The 25,681-nt window shown below is 35.7% G+C and overlaps 1 protein-coding gene across 1 annotated transcript in view; it reads left to right on the forward strand.

Annotated features, from left to right (window-relative positions):
* Positions 1–125: 125 nt before the first annotated feature.
* The window catches only part of LOC123870540, a 174,448-nt gene continuing 148,892 nt past the window's right edge, over positions 126–25,681 (forward strand). The window contains exon 1 of the mRNA XM_045913891.1: positions 126–456. The gene's annotated coding sequence lies outside the window, so the exon portion shown is untranslated. The remainder of the gene's footprint in view (positions 457–25,681) is intronic.

Genomic DNA, 25,681 nt, shown 5'->3' on the forward strand with positions numbered 1-25,681 from the left:
CGCTTGCTAGGGGCCGAGGCTGAGAAAATATGAGGTGAGGTCCTCCAATCCGTTCAACAGTTCCACACTAGGTGTCTCGCGGTGAATTGAACAGCTAAAAAGAGACGGCAACACACAGAATCTGGTGAATAGATGTACCAAACAAATGATTCAGTACCGTGATTCCTTCCTCGTGAATCGTAGTGTAGCGTGGTAACCACGAAACGATTTTACGTCGCGCGTGAACGAAAATAAAATCCCCCATCTGTTCAAATATTGTGCAAGTTGTTTTTATACTGTACCCCAAAAAACCTCAGCTCAAAATGTGTACGTTTTACGTCCCTCATGTCTCGACGTAGCCGCGTTTTGTTCATTTATATTTTTGTGTTCAGTGCTTGAGTGGGTTTTGTTTTTGTATCCGTGTATTGTGAATGGATTTATTATAACTCGATTATGAAGGCGTGCGCTTCGTAAAAGGTACGTTGTTACTTAGTGTTTACTTTCCTGAATGTTAACTCGCTTACGGCGATAAAGCCTTTTTCTGTTTCGGCGAATTGCGAGTGAGTTACACACGGTCACTAGTCGTTAGCCAGTCGCCAGTAACTGGACTTTCGCAATCGCTATTCCTTAAGCGTTTGTGGCATTCCTTAAAAGTAAACCACATAGCCATAGAGGCATTACATTCTATTGGTATTGAAATACGTGTAAGATTTTCAACGTCGCCATTTGAACTCGCCATAAACGAAATAATGTTCGTCAGGTTCGTCATTACTGTCGATTCGAAATTCGAATCAGGCCCACCAATCATTTCTCCCTTGACTTTTATGGGAGGTGGAATAATTTCTACTAATTATTTGCAATTGAAAGTTTATTTTATTGATGTCCTTTGTTAATTTATGTATGTCAATGGCAATTATATTAGGGTCTTGTTCATAAAATTCCCTAATTAATAACGTATCTATAACATAAGGCCGGGCAGCCATATCGGCAGTTCCTCTGATGTTGCAAATGTTCATGGGCGGCGGTAATCACTTAACATCAGATAAACCACCTGCTCGTTTGCTCGCTATTTTTCTTAAACAAAATACTAGGAACCTACGTATCCTTAACCTTAGATAAGGTATATTCTAAGCCCCACACCTACCCACGTCCAATGAATAACAATCATTGATGATCAAGATTAATTTCTTACAGGCGACACTTTGGCAGATCCTTTGATAGTGTTAATTCGTATGAGCGTCCATAAATAAATACATAAAATAAGTAGGTAGTAGGTACTACTAGGTACATAGTGTACAACCTTCTCATCTATTTTTTATTTGCCTTGTCGGTATCATTACCATAGAAAGCCGAATCATTACCACAGGCAAAATCTACATTATCATCCAAATTCTGTTAATTCTATTATCTTAATGCGTGGGTCTGCAATCACCTACTTTATACATGGTATAATATTGTAAATCGAATCTGAAAAGAGCATCTGCCGAGTTTCTTAATGGTCCTTCAGGTATTTCAAGTCGTAAGTTCAAAGTCGCTCAACGTGCTATGGAGCGGGCTATGTCGGGGATTTCTTTGAGTGACAAAATTCGTAATGGGAAAATCCGTAGGAGAACCAGAGTGACCGACATAGCTCAACGAATTAGCCAACTGAAGTGGCAGTGGGCAGGCTACGTCTGCCGTAGAACTGATGGCCGCTGGGGTATACGTGTTCTGGAGTGAAGACCGCGTATCAGCAAGCGCAGTGTGGGACGACCTCCGACCCGCTGGACTGACGACCTTATGAGGATAGCGGGAAGTGGGTGGATGAGGAAGGCGGAGGATCGTACGTGGTGGTGCGCTCTCGGGAAGGTCTATGTCCAACATTGGACGCAACAGGCTAATTGATTGATGAATTCCCAAATTGCCCCGCCGGGAATCGAACCTGGAACCTCCCACTTGTAAGACCACACCTCAACCACTGCGCCAGGGAGGTCGTCAAAATCTTAGATGCTTCTAAGCGAACATTTCAAATCATAATAAAATTATAAGACTATTCAAGTCTTTTTACAAGCTCTGAACAGTCAAAAGTAATGAACCTACCATTGATGACTCAACGGGTCAGCCAGTCACATTTGACCCGTGACACTGCGATTAATTCCTATCATATCGTGTAAGTTTTTATTTTGCCTCCTTGGTAGAGTGAACTGGAGTGAGATATGTCGTGAAATTATAGAAAAATAGATCTACCTGCGGCAAATGTGCTAGCATTTGACGTCTGCCAGAGACGTCAAAGCCTCGACGGTTTGTTTGAAGTTCCCTAACTGTCGTGAACAGTGTCCTTGGTCACAGACATTCATCATTTCATCGCCTCTTGCAGACTTAGATAGATAGATAGATAGAACACTATTGCACACAAAGACACATGTAAAGGAACACAACACAGAAAAAAAAAACATTTAGGTAGGTATTCTTAATTAAAAAAAAAATAGAACTGTTTAGTCGTCAATCATTACGAATTATAAAAAAGCGGTCAAGGGCGAGTCGCACTCGCACAACTCGTAGGTTTCGTAACTTCGTACCTACAAGAAATGAAACTTTTTTTTTTGATTTTCATGGCGGCCATTTTGTAATTTTTAATTTTTTGCTATAACGGCAATAGAAATACACTTGTGAAAATTTCAACTCTATCTATTACCGTTAATGAGATACAGCTCGTTGATAGATGAAAGACGGACGGACAGACAGCGGAAACTTAGTAATTGGGTCCGGTTGGCTTAGCACCCATCGGGTACGGAACTTCTCTCTGGTAAAATTTCAGTTTCTTCGCAAAGGAAATCATAATCTTTTTCTCGGGCTCAAACCAAACGTCTACGTCCCATATTATAGGTCTATGGTCCCATAATAATTATTAAGCCCTTCATAGACCTCCAGCTAAATCTTAATCAGACTCGATCTAATTATTATACAAGTCATGCCCGCGTGGAATGGTACCAAGAATGCTACTTGCATTTCCTCTGAGCGCCTAAGCTCGACAAATCTCATGGAGTTACCTTAATAGTGGATATATAATACACTCACAACATCACTATCAACTTTGGATGTCGTACGACGCTGTCCTGGTTTGCATAATTTTACCTACCTTACAACAATCCTCACGATAGTCGTACGACATCCAAAATAAATAGTGACAGAAGTAAGTAGGTCTGTACGAGCACAAATTCAAAGGTCTTATGAAATAAATAGGTAAATAATTCCGTAAGATGATTCAGGATATGAGTAAATTGGTATATTTTTATCGCCTTAAGAGGGCTCTCTCCGTCAATCGTTTCATACAAACGTAGTTCCAATTTCATTTAAATACTAGCCGATTCCCGCGACTTCGCCCGCGTGGATTTAGTTTTTTTAAATCCCGTGGGAACTCTTTGATTTTCCGGGATAAAAAGTAGCCTATGTGCTAATCCAGGATATTATCTATCTCCATTTCAAATTTCAGCCAAATCCGTTCAGTAGTTTTTGCGTGAAGGAGTAACAAACATACACACACACACACACACACACACATACAAACTTTCGCCTTTATAATATAAGTGTGATGTGATTAAGCAACCAAAGTCCATGAAATTTTGCAGACATATTCTAGAAACTAATATCTATGTCTGTGGTTTTCCAGATTTCTGTTAAAATATTCGGTTACAAAGTTACGCGGTCTTAAAAGTTTACATACAAATCTTTGAGCCCCTGTAATTTTAAAACTACATATTTTTAGAAAAATCTAAAACACCACAGACACAGATATTAGTTTTCTAGAATATGTCTGCAAAATTTCATGGACTTTGGTTGCTTAATATTCAAATGAAATTGGAACTACGATTGTATGAAACGAGTGACGGAGAGAGCCCTGTTAATTGCTTGCCAACTTCAGCTTCCAGGCGTTCTGGCTTTTTGGATATCGTAAATCATAGTCGCTATCTACAAATATTGCGTACATTGCGTATTTAATTTTTCTTCATACGTTAATATTTTTTATCTTCTCTACTATTATAAAACATTTATGTATTAGGTTTTTTGTGCGCCCATCGCGTAAAAACATTTGATTAACTTTCAGTGTAGGTTAAACACTAATAAAATTACATATTTAAAAAAAATTGAGTTCAAAATAATATAATCGTAACTAATTTATGTTAAGTAGGTAGATAATATGGCAGATATCTATCCAGATATCGCAACACTAGTTGGGAGTTCGATGAATCACACTAATACTTATTATAAAGGCGAAAGTTTGTATGTGTGTGTGTGTGTGTGTGTGTGTGTGTATGTTTGTTACTCCTTCACGCAAAAACCACTGGACGGATGTGGCTGAAATTCAGAATGGAGATAGATAATATCCTGGATTAGCACATAGGCTACTTTTTATCCCGGAAAATCAAAGAGTTCCCACGGGATTTCAAAAAACCTAAATTCACGCGGGCGAAGTCGCGGGCATCGGCTAGTTATGAAATAAACTAGCTGATACCCGCGACTTCGTTCGCGTGTATGTAGGTTTTTTAAAATTCCCGTGGGAACTCTTTTATTTTCCGGGATAAAAAGTAGCCTATGTGCTAATCCAGGGTATAATCAATCTCCATTCTGAATTTCAGCCCAATCCGTCCAGTAGTTTTTGCGTGAAGGAGTAACAAACATACACACACACACACACACACACACACATACAAACTTTCTCCTTTATAATATTAGTGTGATAATTCTTTTGTAGTTGCAAAATACATAGTGTCGATAAGTAAGCACGCAAATTATTCAACGTGTGAACTAATCTGTTGCGCGAATTAGGCAATGGCTAAAGAAATAGTCCATAACATTAGAAATCGCCCTTCCTCCGTTCAGTGGCCATAATATCGCCGGCACTGGCAGTTAGCCGTTTAGGGAGGCGTCTATCACACCAAATCACAACTACTACCAAAGAAAGATAAAATCTATCGAGTGTTTTATTTAATCGTAACTTCGTAAGGCAACGGGAATAGGTTGAAAAAAATTGACTATAGGAACCTTTACAAAGAAAAACAGAAACAAAATGAACTAAAAAGACTTACATTTGAAAATGACGCCATATTACTGTCGGGATGATTTGAGGATTCTGACAATCTATTCACGCATTTAGAAGTTATGGTGGAATAAACTCAGATTTTTAGAGTACAGGCCATCTATCTAGACTATCTATGTTACTTTTATTTAACTTCTCACATATTTTATAGTACCTATCGCCATTGTCAGAGAACCAGAGAGTCACCCAAAGTTCAAACTTTTGGAAAAAGTCAGAGAGCGTTAGGCCGTGTATAGACACTATCCACAGTTCCAATACATATATTAATATACATGAACTCTGAGAACATTACTCTTCAAAAACAGGGCAGTTAGATTACAGTTCGGTGTAACAGACTGCATCTTTAATACTTGGCCACGACAAGATCGTGTTGATAACTCTACGTTGGCTTACGTCCCGTTAATTGGTTTAGGAAACGTTATGTTCCTGCGTTACTCGTTTCTAACGATTTGCCTAACTGCCGCGGTAATGAAGGAAGTGAACTTTGACGCTGTTTAATGAGTTTGTTAAAACTAACCTTTGACATTAGAAAGTACTCGTCCACTATGCGTCCACTGCTGGACATAGGCCTTTCCAAGAGCGCGCCACCAAACACGGTCCTCCACCTTCCTCATCCACCCGCTCCCGGCCACCTTAAGGTCAACGGTCCAGCGGGCTGGAGATCATCCCATACTGCGCTTACAGGTACGCGGTCTCCACTCCATCGGCCGTCGGTTCTACGACAGATATGACCTGCCCACTGCCACTTCAGCTTGCTAATCCTTTGAGCTATGTCAAAATACTCAGGTACCCTCAATTTACCATACTGTTTTCAAAAGTGTGTATGCCAATCCGCTCTTGAACAGCGTGGTGGACTGTGGCCAAATCCTTTTCATTCTGAGACGAGACCCGTGCTCAGTAGTGCGCTGGCGATGGGTTGATCATGATGATAACGATGACCCTCAATTATACTTTGTGTAAATCTATACCATGGATCAATATCTCTATGATCTACTTATATTTTATCCTAATATTAATAATGATAGCTAATATCTTCTAAAAAACTGGACACATAGCCACGACCTAAGGTTTGTTTAAGGCTTGGAATGAACGCAGCCTTATCGCCGGTTTCGACACTAAAGTAATCAAAATTATCGAAATGTTTTATGAACGGATATCCTATTTATTTATTTATTGCCAATAAATATGTTGGTGAGCGCTGTATTTAATTACTTATTTGTTTGCATTGGGATTTGGGACCTAATTTGTGGATTTCATTTAAAATTTATAGTCATGTAGGTATTTTGCAGTCCATTATTTCTCTGTTAATAGTATCGTGATTTTAATTATATTGGCAATGAACATAGTGTATACAGTGGTTTAACTGAAAATACGAGTGGTTTTGGTGATAACTATAGGCTTGGTTATAATGAGTGACGAGGAGTAATCAGCTCGGCTCCTAGGTAGTAGCATAGGTAGGTAGTATGAACCACGTTATAGGTATACCTACTTTTATTGTAATTGATTTTTTATCAAAAAGTAAGAACAATTATTATGCAAAGTATAAACGCCACGGCTATGTAACGACCTACGGGTCAGTAGCGGGGCAAATTGGTGGGAAAATGGTTATTACGCGTGTGAATATTCCGTTGCAAATAAAATGGACTAAGTATGTTGTAACAATGGATTTGTTCTTACAACTTTTTTGGCCTACATTTATTCTATACCGCTTTTGCATCAAATTTAAATTGAAAGATGAGAAGTTTAGGCTGGATTAAAAAAACAGACGACCGGATTAAAAAAACCGGCCAAGTGCGAGTCAGACTTGCGCACTGAGGGTTCTGTACTTGGGTATTTTTTCCAACACGATAAATCAAAAACTATTATACATAAAAATAAATAAAAATCTGTTTTAGAATGTACAGGTAAAGCCCTTTCATATGATACCCCACTTGGTATAGTTGTCTTACTTTGAAAATTGAAACTTTAATTTGATTTTTTTTTTAATGATGTAACCACAAATTCGCGGTTTTCAGATTTATTCCTGTACTTGTGCTATAAGACCTACCTACCTACTTTTAACGATTCTAGGTCAACGGGAAGTATCCTATAGGTTTCTTGACAGACAGACACAGCAAAGTGATCCTATAAGGGTTCCGTTTTTCCTTTTGAGGCACGGAACCCTAAAAATGCCACTAAGGGTAAAACTATAAATGCAGTGTGTTTGCTTAGGTGTATACATATTTGTTTGCTTAGGACTTTAGGTAGGTACTTGTCTATCTAATCGTATCGAACTGTGTCGGAATTGAAACGGACTGGCCACATTAACGGCCAACAACGTGATGTTCAACGGCGTTTCCGTTAAACGTAGATGTAGCCACGATCAACCTACAACGGTATTCACAATGCCGTTTGGCGTTAGCTGATTTTAATTCCAATTCAATTGGCATAAGACGTTAACCGTTCAAAGGTGGCCGCTCAGTTTAACCGTTGATTATCGCGATAATTAAGTTGGCCACGCACTCGAACTGAACTGCAGCTGAACTGCGCGTCGCGGCAGCGCCCCTCACGATATTCTCTCCAGCCGCAACGCGCGGCAGTGACGCGCTACGCGGTACGCGCGTCGCGGCTGGAGAGAATATCATGCGAGGCGCTGACGCGACGCGCAGTTCAGTTCGAGTGCGTGGGCACCTTTATGGCGTTGCTGGGCATTGACGTTAACATTAATGTAGCCACTGTGTGTAGCCACAACAATAGAGATAGAATATTATGTGGACTGTACATTGTGTGACAAAGGATCTAAACAGCGGTTATGACACCCGTATTATTAAATCATCACACCTGTCTAGTCCACTCATCGATCTATACTTACCTACCTATAACCTATCTTTTATGCAAAGGTCGTTGTATCGTCGATCCCTTGACATTCAAATGCATGTATAAATCGATTTAATTAATACTGTATGACTGGATGTATAATATTAAATACCGGTTGTTTGCGTCATTTTTTAGGTTCCTTAGTAGAAAAAAGGAACCCTTATAGTTCCGTTCAGTCCGTCTGTCTGTGTGTTACTGTTATTCATTACAGCCATTTTAAAATATAAGAGCTGTAAATGTTTGATTGAGCACTTTTAATTTTAAACATGATTTTTTTCCTACTTACTCGTTAAAGTGAGTGCAAAAATATTTTACTAGTGATATATCTTTAAATAAGCATATTTTTAAAGTCATTTTTCTTAGACAGTTTTTGGTCAAAGTTATTAGCAGTGTTCTGACTTCTGACAAACACTTGATCAGTATTGACTTTTTACTTTATAAAATATTTTGCGGTAATGTGTCTTGATCAGATGTTAGATAACCGTGACTTTCTAGGGAAGGTGAACAGCGAAATTATTGGCACCAAAATTCGATCACTCATTCTGATAAAGTTACCTACCTAAATTGAGGCAAAGTTACTTAGCTGGAGACCTTCTGCGTAATTCGTATTACTTAACTGATGCAATATGAACCTGAGTTTGCTGTAGGAATTTGCAATTTCCTTTCAATTAAACAGAAGTTAAGTAAAGAGCGGAGCAAGTCTAGTGGTAAAGACTAAAGACGATACCCTCCTATTTGGGGGGGCTGACCCCCTCCAAATAGGATCCCTGAATCCCTGAGGATTCGATTCCGGACACGCACCTCTAACCTTCCGAAGTTTAAGAAATTAAATATCACTTGCTCTATTGGAAAAGGGAAATATTTTAAAGAAACCTGAAAGCCTGAGAGTTCCCCAAGTTCGCCATAAATCCGCTCTTAACGTGGTGGACTGTGGTCTAAATTCTTCTCATTATGAGAGGAGACCTGTCATCAGTAGTGGGCCGATGATGGGTTGATCATGATGAGAAGTTTGGATTACTGAGTACCTACTATATATCCTCAAAAGTGAAGTATGTATGTTTCTACTAAATACCTTCATCCAATCCATCAGTAGTCAGCACGTCAGAATCATCCAATAATAAAGTTAGAGAGTAGATGGATTTACCCTTTAGTCTAATCTATTTGTTGTTACTATTTAAACTCTATTATTCCCAACACAGTTAACCGTAATAGCTATTGTTTCAATTATGTGCAACGCTTAATTGTTTATAGAAGCTGAAAATACCCGCGCCCGAAAACTGATATAAATCCTAGTAAGTCTTGCCACCATTTAAATTTAGGCCACGCACGCGTAATCGCTTAAGGCGACTGTTCACTGAACCATAAATCGCATTAACACGTAACAGTTTATGAACAAGCTGCAGAAAGTAGAAAGAAAGCCACTAAGATACTTAGAAAGGAATGAAAAACGTTTATATAATTAAAATTGGTCATCCCGTCGCTTCCTGCATTTGAGCATTAAATCAACAAGCCTCAAGCAAGAAGTAGCGCCGGAATAAACTGGATCAAGTGTGACACTACCCGAAAAAAAATTTCAGCTCGGCTTTATGCTGTATGTATACACAAGAGCATACAGCGCTGACACTTGTGCTTTCCATGTTCCTATACGCTTTACAGACATGGACCTTGCGAGTTAGTGAGAAAAAACGGATAGACTAAACTTGCTAGATTAATATTTCAAACCCAACACTATTTTTCTAGTGTTAGATTTACTAGCAATTTTGCTTTAAGGTAGATAGTTCTTCTTCGAAACTTCTTGGTAGAGCGTCGTGGCCAACACACGAAGAAGTTATTCACCACATGAGCATTTGCCGTTTCTCCCTGCTGACTAGCAGTCTTCACTCTTGCAAGGGAGTGCCCACAGCAGTCTTAATTTGATCGATTCATCGCCTGATCGATCTTCCTGACTCTCTAATACTCTCCAATTTGCCCTGCACGACAATACGCTTGGTACACTCGAAGGTAGGTAGTTACTGTTGTAAATAAATAAATAAATAAATAAATAAAGCCTTTATTGCTGAATAAATTTACAATAATTAACTTAAGTCTCGCACTTTGGTTATTTTGCAATCAGCGCGTCCTCCGACGCATAGGCCTCCTCCAGACATTTCCAAACGAGTCTATCCCGTGCTTGCCTCGTCCACAATGACCCAGCCGTCTTCTTTATATCATCGGCCCACCGCTTTCTTTGTCTTCCCTTTTTCCGCTTCGAGCCATCCCTAACTTCCCATTCTGTTATGACAGAATGGGAACCCAAGCTATGGCTTGGGTCCATTTCTTTGACTTCTCTCGAAGCATGTGTCCAGTCCATCTCCATTTAAGTATATGTACTGCCGAAGCGAGTACCGTTACTGTTGTACCAACAAACAAACCCGGCAAGGCACGAGCCTATTTTCAAACAAAACAGTTCAAAGCTTTCCAATATCCTGACCGTGTAGACGACGCAACTGAAACGATAGCGGCAATCGCCGGCGGCTAGTCGGGTAATGGATAACCCCTCTTATGTTTACGCAGCATTACAGAGAGCGAGAACAGTGTTATTAACACCAAACAACGCAGACAAAAATGCACTTTAACAGCCTAACAATGAAGTTTGGATTTCAACGTGTTATCGTAGGGTTACCCCATATGTTGCGTTCTCAGGAAGTTGTAACGGATATAAGGAATTTTTATGCTCGTCTCATTATTCGGTGCCTTTGTTTATTTGTGTTGGAGCGTCAAATTTCATATGCACTAACCCTAATTCGACGGAGGCGTGGAATGACTTTTTACTGTCGCGCTTCTACGAAATAGGGTGATAGGAATTTTAATGTGTGATATAATAGGCGTAGGTTCTTTTATTATTTCCCGGCCTGCCTTTGACTGTGAATGCACCGTACAGTGAGCTATGTTACAGCATAGAATACTTAACAGTAGCTTACATGTAAAGAAGGGCCACTCCGCAAAGACGATTGAACTGTGAATAGCGACTCGGCCAAGACTTTTTACTAGACCTTTAATTGTAATTTATAACTAGGCCGGGCACAATTCCCGGTCGCACGATATTTAAGAGAAACTTTTCCACCATACGTTGATTTAATGAGACTTTAACCGTTTAAGCAGCGCAAGCCACGGAAACTCTCGGATGAGGCGATTTTACCCGACTTAATTCACATTATATTACAGGTTTCGTAGGGATCTCTAATTTTTTGAAAATAAAATATTGCTACTCGTTGATAATGTAGCTTTATTCAGGTGAAAGAATTTTTAAAATCGGTTCAATAGTTTTTGCGAGTTTATCGATTAAAGATTAAAAAAAAAAACAAACAAATCTTTCCTTTTTAACCCCCGACCCAAAAAGAGGGGTGTTATAAGGTTGACGTGTGTATCTGATGTGTATCTGTCTATGGCATTGTAGCGCCTAAACTAATGAACCGATTTTAATTTAGTTTTTTTTGTTTGGTAGCTTGATCGAGTGTTCTTAGCTAGAATCCAAGAAAATCGGTTCAGCCGTTTGAAAGTTATCAGCTCTTTTCTAGTTACTTGTAACCTTCACTTGTCGGGGGTGTTATAAATTTTTAATTTACATTTGTTGTAATATTAGTTTAGATTGATCCGCAGCGCTGTGGGAGCTGAATAATTGCTCTTTATTGTGTCAGGACAAGAGTCGCTATTTATTTGAACGGGAATATTTGCGAAGTTAACCTTCTGTACTTAAAGGTAGGTACCATCAAGTATTCGGCACCGGAACTCTAAAAATGGGTAGAGTGAAGTGAGGTAGAGCAAAAACAAACGATAGCAAGAAGTAAGTGAAATTAATTATAAGTAAGGCCAATGCGGCCAATTATTTCGAGTAAGTTTTATAAGGAAGTAGGTGTATAATTGCTGTACTTAGTTCAATTCCGATGAAGTAACAGCTGCTGTAACTTACATGTACATCGTAATAGATTAATTATAGACGTATTGTTTCATTCACTTACATTACCTTCATATGTATTATGTTACGTACTTAGGTATAGTTGATTTTGATAGTTTGCTTAAATCGCAGAAACTTCATCAGAGAAACGCGTAGGCACCTGAGGAACGCGATTTTGCCCGGCGCTTTAGACGCTGGCGGTAACAACTAACAAGGTCGTATGCGCCGCTATAGTGCACTTACGCATTTCAGCGAGAAACTACTTGATTACCTTTTCTTCGGTAAAATTGGGCAAGTGCGAGTCGGATTCGCACACGAAGGGTTCTTTACCATCGTACTAGTAATGAGAGTTTTTATATTATTTAATTTTCATGGCGGCCATTTTGAAATTTTTATTCTTTGTCGTTATAGCGGCAATAGAAATACAATTCTGTGCTTTAAACGCACTACCTATTACGATTCACGAGATATAGCCCGCTGACAGACAGATGAACGTCGGACGGACAGCGGAGTCAGTAATAGGGTCCCGTTGGCACTGTTCGAGTACGGAACCCTAAAATGCGATGTGATAGCGTAGCAGGTAAGATGTCGCGCATCGGTCTCCACTCGGAGAGGACCTAGATGCGATTCTTGGCACGCACCTTTAATTTATCGGGGCTAGGAATGCTTTAACTTTAATGCACTTAAATACCACCTGTTGTTACGGTGAAGCGAAACATTGTGAGGAAATCTGAAAGCCTCAGAGTTCTCCATAATGTTCTCAAAGGTTTGTAAAGTCGGTCAATCCACACTTGACCAGCAGGCTGGACTATGGCCTAACCCCTTCCCCATGCTCAGTTATGGGGTAGGATAGTGGATTGAGACTAAGAAGGTTATGAAGACTTTCTCTTCTTTTCTATTTATTTATTCAGATATACAAGTTAGCCCTTGACTGCAATCTCACCTGGTGGTAAGTGATGATGCAGTCTAAGATGGAAGCGGGCTTACTTGTTAAGGGGTATGGCAGTTTTTATTAAACCCATACCCCTTCGTTTTCTATACGGCATCGTACCGGAACGCTAAATCTCTTTGCGGCACGGCTTTGCCAGTAGGGTGGTAAATAGCCACGGCCGAAGCCTCCCACCAGACCAAAGCAAACTCACAAAATTTAAATGAAGTAGGTACTTATTTTGAAATGAAAACTTTTTTTACTGTTCAAGTTAGCTTGTTCGCAGCGTTCTGAATTTGAAATTATCCAATACAACATAACAGCGGAAACTTTCGCAAACAACTACAGAATGGAGGGAGAAACTTTTTTACAACTTCCGGACCAAAATGAAATATAATTTCGTCAAAAACTCCTGGCTTTGTAATTAATGTTTCTGTTTGAACATAGACACATTTTAACGAAATTAAAAACAAAAACATTTTTTTTTAATACCTAATTAGGTACCTAAACTAGCGGCACGCTATGATGGCCGGTTTGACGTTTGTCCGCTCATGAAGTTCCGTATTAATTGATAACGACTTTGAAGGAAATAATTGTATTACTTTATTGACGATAGTGATGTGCAGAGATTCATAAATTTTATCGAATGTAGTTTTAGGTTTAGGACTCAAAATTTATTTATTAAATTGATTTCTTAAATGTATACAAGTGTAGAAAAATCAGTTTGCACCATTTAAGGGGTGAATGTACTTGTGAATATGAACAATTTTCACTATGTGGACAAACCTCTGAAATCGCAAAAAAATATCAATAAATTTTTAAAAATGGAATCTAATACGATCGTCACATAGGATCGCTGGCTAGCACAACTACTACCTCCGGCAAACTCGCGTCAATGCTCAATGCAAAACAAAAAGGCACCTTTTTTGGTATCTTTTGTATTCATATGTTTCTTGTGTGCATATAAAGTATGTATATTCATTTTCGTTCAAATATTCAGTTCGTTCAAATAAATTAAATAAACATATACATTTTTGTTTTATTAAACCTATTTAATCAGGTACAAAAACAAAACTTAATTGTTTTTTGTTCGAGAATAAATTGACATTCCACATCACTATTGTAATGTGTCAAACCGGCCATCATAGCGTGCCGCTAGTATAGGTCCTTTTTATGACGAAAAATAAAAGGGTTCGTTCAGGATATGGGATGGTTATTTTTTTAACCAATCAACCAATTGAACAATTATTGAACAATTTTTTTTTTCAATTTTTTTTTAAGGAAAGCCTCACCAGACCTTAACCTTGTCAATATCTAAGTAGGTAAGTAGTGTATGTAGGTACCTATCTTTCCTACGTATCACGTACAGTTAGGTAGCTATATATCAATAGTTACAACTTGTCTAAGAGTTTCTTATTCAACCCTTACATAACTCTTAGAATCTGCGAAGTTATCAAATTAAAGCAGCGTTGAGCTCGGAATTCATTTTAACGTGTTATAGCTGCAGCCATTTGCAATTCAAATTTCAAATTACGCCTGAGATAATTTTATTATGAAACAGGCTATTACGAGACGAGCCCAATTCATCTTAACTCGTCTTCTTTGCATAATATAAAGCACTTATCTAATCTTGGTGAATGGAATAAATGTTTTAGAGCTTGAACTCTTTAATTGTTTTGGGAGTAAGTTAAAATCCGCTAATCAAATCGTTGCTCTATGCGTTTGAACCTGTTTTAATGGTAAAGAAAATCACCTGAGAAAATCTGTATGCCTAAGAGTTGTTCACAATGTTCTCAAAAGTGTGCGAAATCTGCCAATCTGGACTTAGCCATCGTGATAGACTATGGCCAAAGTCTTCTAAGCGTGGATTTTAAAAATCCCCTGGGAACTCTTTGATTTTCCGGGATAAAAAGTAGCCTATCGCACTCCCAAAACCGTTAACTATACCCATGAAAATCGTTGATCCGTTGTTCCGTTCCGACATGATTACCAAACCAATAAACCAACAAACAGACACACTTTCGCATTTATAAAATGGATAGTAGTTTTATGGTCCGAATCGCAAGACGTCGGGCGAGTTTCCATCCTTATGTCGTCGACATTCCATCTGCACGATTTGCGTCGTCATTCCTCGAACTCATGGCTAAGGTTTGGAATACTTTTCCGCGATTTGCGTTTTCTACCAATTATAATCCGGATATTTTTGAAACAAGAGTGAATAAGCATCTTTTACAAGTTTTCCATGTTAGGCCACATCATCACTTACCATCAGGTGTCAAGCGTGTGCTTATAATTAATAAAAAATATACATATACAGAAGTAGAGGTAAGCTACCTATTTCAGGAAACTAGTAATAGCTATTAAAAGTTGCCTAAAAATGATAACAGGGCGAGTTTCCGTGTGCTATAAATATGGAGCGGTAAAAATTTTATCTCTCCGCCTCTCTCTACAAAAATAGACTGTTAAAAGCCCTACCGAAGCTGTGTTTTGTCACATTTTTAACTGATAAAATGAAATAGGTTTTCACTCGTTTGTTTCACTAATTGCGTTAACATTGTAGTTTTTGGGGTTCCGTAATCTGTACTAATAAAACAAGGAATACTAAAGCCTTACTCATTAAGCGAACTGTAACTGTAACCGAACAGATAGATAGTTCTAGTGCGTATTATTGGCGTCACTCAGAAAAGCAGGTATTATTTAAATATTTTTATCGAATTATTGGAATGTCCTCCCATAACCAACACAAAAAACAAAAGTTCAATGTGTACAGGTTATCCGAGAGTTTTAATCTAAAAAAACTAATGCCAAAATAAATCATTTAATTAGAGCGTGATTGCTATCACAACATCTAATTATCCAGTTCACAATCCAAAAACCGAAAATATGCGATATCGCTCCGAATCTCAGAAGGAGACTACTTAAACTAAAACCATCAAAACACCCGTATTTATGCAAGTTCAAACTTGTTGGCCTCCTAGCAACAGATTGTATGACATCGAATGAGCCAAATATCGATTTTATCAAACTACCTGCATTAGATAAATTAATAATTTTATATTATTGTTGACAATTCAAATCAATTTTTAACCCCCGACCCAAAAAGAGGGGTGTTATAAGTTTGACGTGTGTATCTGTGTATCTGTGTATCTGTGTATCTGTGTATCTGTGTATCTGTGTATCTGTGTATCTGTGTATCTGTGTATCTGTGTATCTGTGTATCGGTGTATCTGTGTATCTGTCTGTGGCCTCGTAGCGCCTAAACGAGTGAACCGATTTTAATTTAGTTTTTAAAAGTTACTTTACAGTACAGTACGCATGAAACGAGCTTCGCTAGACAGGCTATTTTTTATTTTCAAAAAAAATTAGAGATCCCTACGAAAATTGTAATAAGTTACCCGTACGAAACCGGGGTGAGCCGCTAGTCATTCTATAAATAGATTAGGTACATTTGTAGCATGTATCGAGGAAACAGGAGCCAAATGCAAACTAAAATCTAAATGCAGCAGCCAGCAACCTAGTCGGCACATATTTTGGAAAGCTTCCTAAAGACCTTGTATCGACACAGCTGTATGTTGGCTATAAAGTAGATACTAAAGCACCGAGTGAAGTGAGTACAGTGAACATCTGTTGCGGTCTGCAGAGAGCAGGAACGTTGAGGCGTAGCCAATAGCGAGGCTGTATACGCTATAAATCAGCCCGACCAGAAAAACGTATAGGGAGGAAAACATAGGGTTGTCAACAAGTCCACCATTTTACTTAGCTGTATTATGAGCGGTTATAGCCTAGTGGGTGGTAGTGGTTAAGACGTCCGGGTTCGGAGTTCAATTCCGGGCACGCACCTCGTAACTATTAAAAAAAAATTTCGTGCGTTTCTGCTCTTCTGCACTTTATCACTTGCTTTAACGGTAGGTAGGAAGACATCGTAAGAAAACCTGCATACCTGAGAGTTCTCCATAATGTTCTCAAAGGTGTGTAAAGTCTGCCAATCGACACTTGGTCAGCGTGATGGACTTTGGTCTTAGTAGTAGCTAGTCAGCGATGGGTTGATAATTATGTTGCCCGTCAGCAATGAGGAGTACGACAAAGTCAGAGAAAGAGAGGGGGGTGGGAATAGTGTACTCTCAGGGGTAAGGTTGATTCAAAATCAATTTAACTAATCTAACCAATTTGAATAAATAAATGACTTTGACTTTGACATACACCATAATGAAGATATTACCAGTAGTAGTGTTGAATTGGGGATTCTGTATCAAAATTGGTGGGGATTTTGGATCACTCTCGCTACGCTCGCTCGCTTCGCTCGCCGTGATCCAAAATCGCCACCAATTTTGATACAGAATTCCCCAATTCTAAACTACTGTCCTCAACAACACATTAAATAAATGGAGTGTAGCTAAATCCAAGCAAAAATTAATCAACTATCCGTATTTTGAACAAACTATTCACATGGTTTAAGAACGAAATATTCATTCTATTTGCACGAGCAAATATGTTGATAAAACTAGATAGGTACTAAGAAACCTTGAATTTTAAAATTACTCTTCAAATGTAATATTTTTACAACATGAAAAACAACTATTTGGCTATAACAACCTACACCAAATATTGTGTTTTCAATACGAGTATAATCAGTAAATTAAATAAAAGAAGCAGGTATATGGAAATTAAACAAGCATATTTAATCATCTAAAACTTTATTATTCATACACCACTTTTTTAAACAAGTTACATTTTTCAGCGCACAGATGGTCGGATGATAAACACAACTATATATGTCAGAATGTGAATTATACAACTCATACAATGTTAATAAACGAGGACATCCTTTATCTTCTAAATTATGTACGTTAGGATTACTTAATATATCTTTTAACCATAACTGCTTTTCAAGGCCTTTACAATAAATATCATTATTTTTTAAAATATCTATTAGATGGTATTTATAGGTCTCGTAAGGCACGATTCCCTCGCTCCATAATATTTTTCTATTCTTTTCAATCCATTTAACTTGTTTCTTTTCTGTGTCTGTTAGCCATTCATAGGGATATGGTGGTTTTATTAACAAAACTTGAACTCGATCACTATACACTATAGCAATCTCTTTAGGCAGAAAGTAATTTTGATCATTTTTAAAACCTTGAACGTCCACAATAATTTTCATGATAGTTTTCGAACAATGTTACTCAGCGGCCTATACTCCACAAGACGATCGTTTATGATTAAACAGTAAGCGCTGGTATTGCTTGGAATTTCCTGAGACGTTTCTATTTCCAGACGAACATCAACTGGACCAGTTTTTAAATTTTCATTTTGTCTGGAACAATCTATGACAAATAAAGGCGCTATTTCTTTAAATGTATGAAGATCAAGCAGTGGATCAATAGGAAGGTTGTAAAACGACTGACGAAACTTGGTGTACATGTCGTATAATATACTGTATTTATTTTCCTCAAACTTGAGATTTAAAGCATCATACGGATAATAGTGGGAATTCAGGAATAATGTGACATTGGTTAATGTACAATGATCGAATATTGTGCTGTCTCTGTTTTTAACATTTTTTCTATTAGTTTGCAAACCAAATATAACATATCGAGGTTTTTCTAATTGAGAAGCAGTCTTTAACGCCCATGAATGTTTGGTAGTTTTTGGCAATAATGGATATTCATACAAATCCCAATTTCTAAATGCTATTTGTACGGGATTATCTTTTTCTAATTTCCTTAAAAGTATTAATCTTTGCTGATCTGATACTTTAATATGTGGTACTCGCCATTGGATTCTCTGTATATCAATGTCTACAATATCATCGCTACCCATGACAACACTATTTATGTTAGTACTACCTCTGTTAAGTATGAGTTCATGTTTACAGTTTATTATTATTTTATTGTAGTCTTCAGCAAAACCTAAAATCTTATTTAAGGGTATCAAAGCATTAAAATTTCCATTTTGATTTTTAAATCCGTCTATATTCCAACCCCAAGCAGCAGCCGCTTTACTGTCACCGCTATTCATTGAAATGAAAGATTTTATGGTTGTAGTTATTCCAGCATTTCTAATACGATCGATTTCAACACCATTCATTTCGTATCGGATATCTTGAAAAAGAAATGCAATTGCATTATTACTGAAGTCAACACTTTTCTTTTGAACTTTGCCAGCTTGATCTTTATGAGTCACCGAAACTTTTCCTTCAATGTAAATGGAACTGGCTGATGGTAACACGTAAATATCTTGCTGGTGAATAGGTATCCGAATTTCATCATTTTCATTGAAACTGTTATTGTATGGATTATATGTATGAACCTCATAACTCTCGATAGAGTTATCGAATTCAGGTAATTCGTTGATCTGAAGGAGGCTCATACTTTGAAGCCGAGGGCTTTAAGAAATTGTTTATTACTCTGATGAATTTTTTTATATACTCTAACACGTCTTCTTTGTTTTACACTTTCCTTGGTAATAACTTTCTTAATAGTTGGGTTATACTCTTTATAATAATTACTTTTGTTAAATACGATCATTTTGACTTTTTCAAATGAAGACACAAAACAATAGTTTCGCCCTTAAAATTTATATTATTGCCTTCCAAATCCAAAATTTTTATTGTTATTGATGAAATTATCTTTCTTTTGACCGGAAAATATATCACATTACTTGGAGATTCTATAAATCTATGACCTGGAGGAATGTTTGGCACAAACTCATAAATAATATGTGAAGGAGAACCGTTAGTGTACGAACTCTGTACAAGATCACATTCGATCCTTATGACAGACAGTGGTAGAATGTTAACGGATTCTGTAGATTCATGCCATTTATTTGCTTTTAGTTTTTCGTTAGAAAAACCTAGCATAGGTCCAATACTATTTTCTGAATTAAAGTTTATAGTTTCAGTACAGTACAAAGAGCATGTCATTGTATTGATGTTAGATTTTATTTGTAATTCACAATTTTCAACTCTTTCTTTTAGGTATTCATACAAATCTTGTAAATCGTAAGCACCTGGTTGAATAAGAATTCTTTTTTTCTCTTCTCCATATTCAAACACATTATTATTATAGTCTACATTTGGAATTGAATTAAATGCAGAAAAATATACTAAGCCACACTCATATTCGTCTTCCAAAATAAGAGGAGGGGCGTAAAATGATTCTAGAATAGATTTTTCACCCACGATCGTGAGTGTAATAGACATGATGGTTAAATGAGCTTACATATTTTTGTATCATCTATTTATTTTCAATTTTTATTCCAAAAATTAATAAGAAATTTGATACATAGATGGCCACAGTTATAAGAATTAGATCCTTGATAATTGTCATAATTATAATTAATATTCGCTCCCACATATTTTACAAATTCTTTAGGCGGTTTCAAATTACCATAACTATCAAAGTATTCAATGTAATTATTTATTTTTGCATAGGCTACCCAATGAGTTCCAGGATTTTGAGAGCTATCTAAGTTGATGATACCACACTCTTTTTTAAAAGGATATTTTGGAAGTTCATTTCTCATAAATACACCTCTGAAATAAGGAATATTTTTTGAAATTTTTAGAATATCCAAGTTACTTAGAGCACGATTAGGTAGCCGCCGAATCAGTTTTTTTCCTTTGCTGTGTATATTCCCAAACCATTACCATAGGGCTTTATAAATAATCCTTTTCCGATACACAATGTTTCCATCTTCTCGTTATGTCTCTTTAGTTCTTGAAATTTTTTTTTCATTAAATTAATAGCATTGACTGCTTTCACTATACTAGCAGTACCACCCGCTAAGCTGCCCGCGGCAGACAATCCTGCAAATATGGGGACTAGTGGCAAAACCCCACCTGTCTTTGGTATGGGTATTATACGCGGTACATTAACTGAAGATGTCGCTGCTAATTCCTTAGCAGCAGCAAGAGCTAATTCGATTGCAGCTTTTTTGCATTTAGGTTTCAATTTATGGATATGTTTTTTCGCGCGAGATACAATATCCTTAAAGCTTTTCTTAAAACCAGCACCAGAATTACTTGTTTTCAAATTGTTAGATTTTCTTCTCAAAGTCATTTTACGCTTGGATGGTTGTTTCTCCATTTTTAATAAAAGAGAACTCTGCTCAGTATCGTAGATAATAAGAGACTGAAAGTTGTTAACATAAAATGTGTTTATAAAAGATTTAGTTTATCTATCCAACTGTTTTCACTAGGCGGCAGACCTAACCATTTGACATATAATTTATTTCCTTTTGTTTTTAAAACCTTTTCAATAAGATATATATCAGGATGTTTTGTTTTTTGTAATTCTTCAGTATAGAATGATCCTAAAATAGGTCGCTGTCTTGCATCTTTTAGAAGGTAAGTAATTGGATGAGTGTTTTGAACTTGAGCTATATTAAAAATTTCAGTTGACCAGTTGGGAGTATATCCTTTGTCAAAAGTTCCTTTGTATTTGCTTATTCTTACATAATCTCCAATTTTGAATTTTGAACGTTTCTGCGATGGTGCTGATAATTGTAGTAGTCTGTATCTTTTTAGTATATTTTGTTTATTCTTTTCATTAACTTTATCTGGAGCTGTACCAATTGTTCTGTGAAATGTGGAGTTATATTTTTTCATGATGTGCTCGAGGGTTCCATCATTCCATTTGTAATTCCCTTGCAAGCTAAATTGCTTGTACATTTTAGTTTTCAACGTTCTTATAAATCTTTCTACTATTGACGCCTTTTTAGTGGAATAAGTGGAATAATGATTTATACCGTATTTTTGTAATAATTTTTTGAAACAACTATTATAAAATTCTGTTCCTAAATCAGTTTGTAGATTTTTGGGAACACGACCTTTTTCTAGTAACTTACTAAATGCTTCAGTCACAGTTTCTTTATTTTTAAGTTTAAGCGGATATGCCCATGCATACTTTGAAAAAGCATCGATGACTGTTAAAATATATTTATATTGTGAATTATCTTTTGAGAATGATTGCATATCAACTAAATCGGCCTGCCATACATCATCAATGTCTTTAAGTATAACATGTCTTCGAGGAAAATTTTTCCTAACATTTTTATGTATTTCATTTACTACACTATCTTTGCTCATTTTTTGAATTTACGACTTACACCTTCTATATTCCTTTTTAGACTATTTATTTCTGATTTTAACTGCAACAATGTTTCCTCTACTGTTTTTAATCGTATATAGAGCCCATCTAAGAATTTGTCAACATATAGTTTAGTAGCACAGTCGTTTGGGTCAATGGGTGTACCAACATGTTTGATGATTTTATGTTGAGCATCAAAGATATTTTCTAAGGCAGAGCTATCCATTTTCAGTTTCTTGTGTACATGATGACCAAACTTGTTGACATTCATGTTCAACAGTGTTTATAGAACTAAGCAAAAATGTAACCAGGTTTTATTTTTATATACTTATTTTATTATACCAGCTTCTTTAAGTTCTTCAATTATTGATATAATCTCATTGTCATGACTAGTGTTGCCAGCATCTTTTGAAGCAATTAAAATTTTCAATCTATCTACTAACTCATTCGGATCATCCCAGTATATGAAATCTGTATTTTTTTTCAAAGTTTTAAGAGTTGGCATAAAACCACCTTGTTTTTTTTCTTTTAATTCACTATCAGTAAAGAGAGGTTTCACAATTTTAGTATATTTTGTCCCTTTATCGCCTTTAATCTGATTCGTAGGGTTATAATCTCTCCTATGTGCACTAGTATTGCATAAAATATCTTTATATACTAATTTATCTTGATCAGATACAATCTTTACATCTGGTTTACTCTGAAATAATAATTCTGCCAAACCTGGGGTTACTTCATAGGATCTATTTCCTATTTTAGCCATCATATTTTTGCTATGAGCATCACCATCTGAAAATGTTACTTTTGTATTTCCAATCATTAAATTACTATTTTCATTACGTACACCAAAAGGTACATTCAAATTATAGATTTCATTGCTTTTTTCAGGCGTTGGAGATGGAGTATAGAATTCTTCGATTTCTTCAAAATTTTGGGTAGAAGTTATTGGTTTTGGTGTTACATAATTTTTATCATCATTTTCTATGTTTTTAATTTTATCAGAAGTTGAAGGTGAACATGTATCTGGTAAATCATGGTGACTATTGTTTTTATTTTCTTTTTTTTGCAATACTATGGATTCTAATGGATCCGTTATGGATTTAAAAAGTTTGCGCCTTTTTAGTTCTAAATCATCTTCTTCTTCACGCATTTGTTTTGCTTTCTTTTTGATGGTTTCAATTGATTTAATTAATTGTTTCTTTACAACGGCTTCCATTTTTAAATTAAATATGGGTAGGTATTCTTACCAGTGCTCTCATTTGACTGACTAAATTTGTGTCTCGTATGTGGTATATAATTGTAAAATTGTTAGTCGAATTTCACGAATATGTCAAATGTTTTTCTGTACCGACCGTTATTTAGTTCGCAATCTTTGTTGATTGATAAAAACATAAACGGATCTTTCCAAATACTTGCACACAATTGTTTAAAGACATGCCAGCTCATATCAGAATTAACATGTTCCTTATATATATGTTTTAAGTTTATATCATCTTGCTTGAAAATAATTAAAAAGTTAACATTGTCACGTATTAATTGCTTAGGAATTTTTGAATATGTTTGGGTCAAGTAAAAGCAATCAATTTGTTTGTGTCTGCCCATCGAAAAATAATTTCGAATATTAACTTGATTTTCACAAGTCACGTCGTCAAAAATGAAAATAGAATTTCTTAAGGCTTCAGTTGGCGAAATAACTTCTTCACTATTTTTGAACATAATAAATTTAACATCTGGAGTATTTTGAAAAACTTTTTGTAGGAAACAATATTTAGATTGAAAAGTGGACTTTGAGTAAATATAAACATTTTGGAATTTAAGTCCATTTTCGTGCAATAATAAGTTTATCATAATATTTGTTTTCCCACAGTTGGAGGGTCCGCAAATTATGCATCGAATTATGTTTGGTAGAAGTTTACTATGTCGGCTAAAGCATAGTGGTGGTGTTTCAACATCTATATAATTTATTTTTAATGATTCAGCCTGTTTTATCAACTTCATATTACTGATTGATGATAATTTTAAAAATGCAACTTATTAAATAACTTCATATTATTGCTAGTTGATTTAAATTTTAAGGTATTGCTTGTAGGTATCACATTCGTGTTTCACTTCGCACTTGTCTAGCGCACTATTATTTGTCGATGATTATATTAAAATGTAGGTATACATTTTAATTTAAACCTTGTGATAATAGTATGAAATTGAAATTCGTAAGAACTTAATACTAAACAGGTTCTAACATGTCGCTAGAGATTGCATAATGCGGACGAATGTCATACAAGTATATACAATTGTTTTGAAAACTTGACTCCATAGATTTGTTACTAAACAATTTTCATTCCCAGATCTTCTCACGCAAGGAACTCACTCGCTTCTGGTTAGTGAAAAAAATTACTTATATAATATTTTGACTGTATTCTTTTCTATTTTAGAATTTGTTTATTGATATTTTTATAAATGTTGTTTTATTGTTATATTTATAAAATTTTGTATTTTGTTACAGCATCATGTCGGACTTTTATTTCACGGATGACGAAAGAAACACAAGTATGAATAATCCATTTTATGGAGCTCAAGACTTGGATGCTATTTTAGAAAGAGAAGAAGAGAATAGATTGAAAGCTTTACGTGAGCAAAAAAATAATGAAACACTTGAAAATAACACCAGTTTGAAAACCATAAAAAAGAAAAATAAATTGTCTTTAAAAAAGAAGCTTCCAAAAATAGATCATGTGATTTCACCAGCTCCAGATTCATCTTTTGTTATACGGAAAAATAAAGCAAAGGGAAGCCACATTATAAAAATTGAAATACTTGAAATTGATAGTAAAGAACAGGAGAACAGTGCAAAGACTAATTTGAGTGTACAGTACATAGTGAGTGATAATTATGACAATATGATGGATGCTACAGAAGATTTAATTAATAGGATTATACAAAAGCTAAGTGTGCCTGAATAGTTAAATTTAATATTATTTTATTGTTATTTTGCGATTGTAAAAATAAAAAGCATAAATGAGTTCTAATTAAAGTATAAAGTATATTTTATATTTTCATATCATGCAAGTAAGTTGTAGTCCGAATATTTTCCATTAAGTAGTAAGTTTTTATAATACGTTAATCTTATGTTAAGTACTAAGTTTATGAAGTAATGTAAATAATTGGTTGAATTAATAAAGGGAATATAAAATATGTTGTGATTTTATTTGAAATAAAACACTGTGGTAAACTTAATCAAATTTATTAAATGCTAAATTACCATTAAAACTAATATTAAAATTAGACACATAAAAATTTGTAAAATACATAGGTACTTAGCATAATATTTTTACTAAAGAATCGTGCTGTAATGCCCCCAAGGCAAAGTTTTAAAATCATTTTCCATTATTTGCCTTTTATTATCATCACTATTTAATACTAATTTATTAATTTTCTGAGTAAAAACCTGATGATTTTTTGATCGTATGACAAACATATCATCTCTTATATTTTCATTGCAAAATAAGGCTTTCTTATATTTCTCAAAGTTTAATTTTTTTGTCACAGGCTTCGTGATACCCTTTGCTTTACTGATAGTTTTTTTCTCAGAAAGTAAACAATATAATTTTGCGCGTAAACCAACAAATTTAGAAATGATTTCTCCTCCCATTTCGTCTTTAAAATATCCAGGTATTTTCATATTAGCTTTCGGCATATTAAAAATATTATCATCTTCAAAATTGCTAGTATCAAAATAATGAATGTTATCTTTCATATCTTCATAAAAATCATCAGTTTTTACAAGATATAGTAAACTATCAGTATCCGTATAACATAAC

The sequence above is a fragment of the Maniola jurtina genome, chromosome 12, assembly GCF_905333055.1.
Source record: "Maniola jurtina chromosome 12, ilManJurt1.1, whole genome shotgun sequence".
Lineage (NCBI taxonomy): Eukaryota > Metazoa > Arthropoda > Insecta > Lepidoptera > Nymphalidae > Maniola > Maniola jurtina.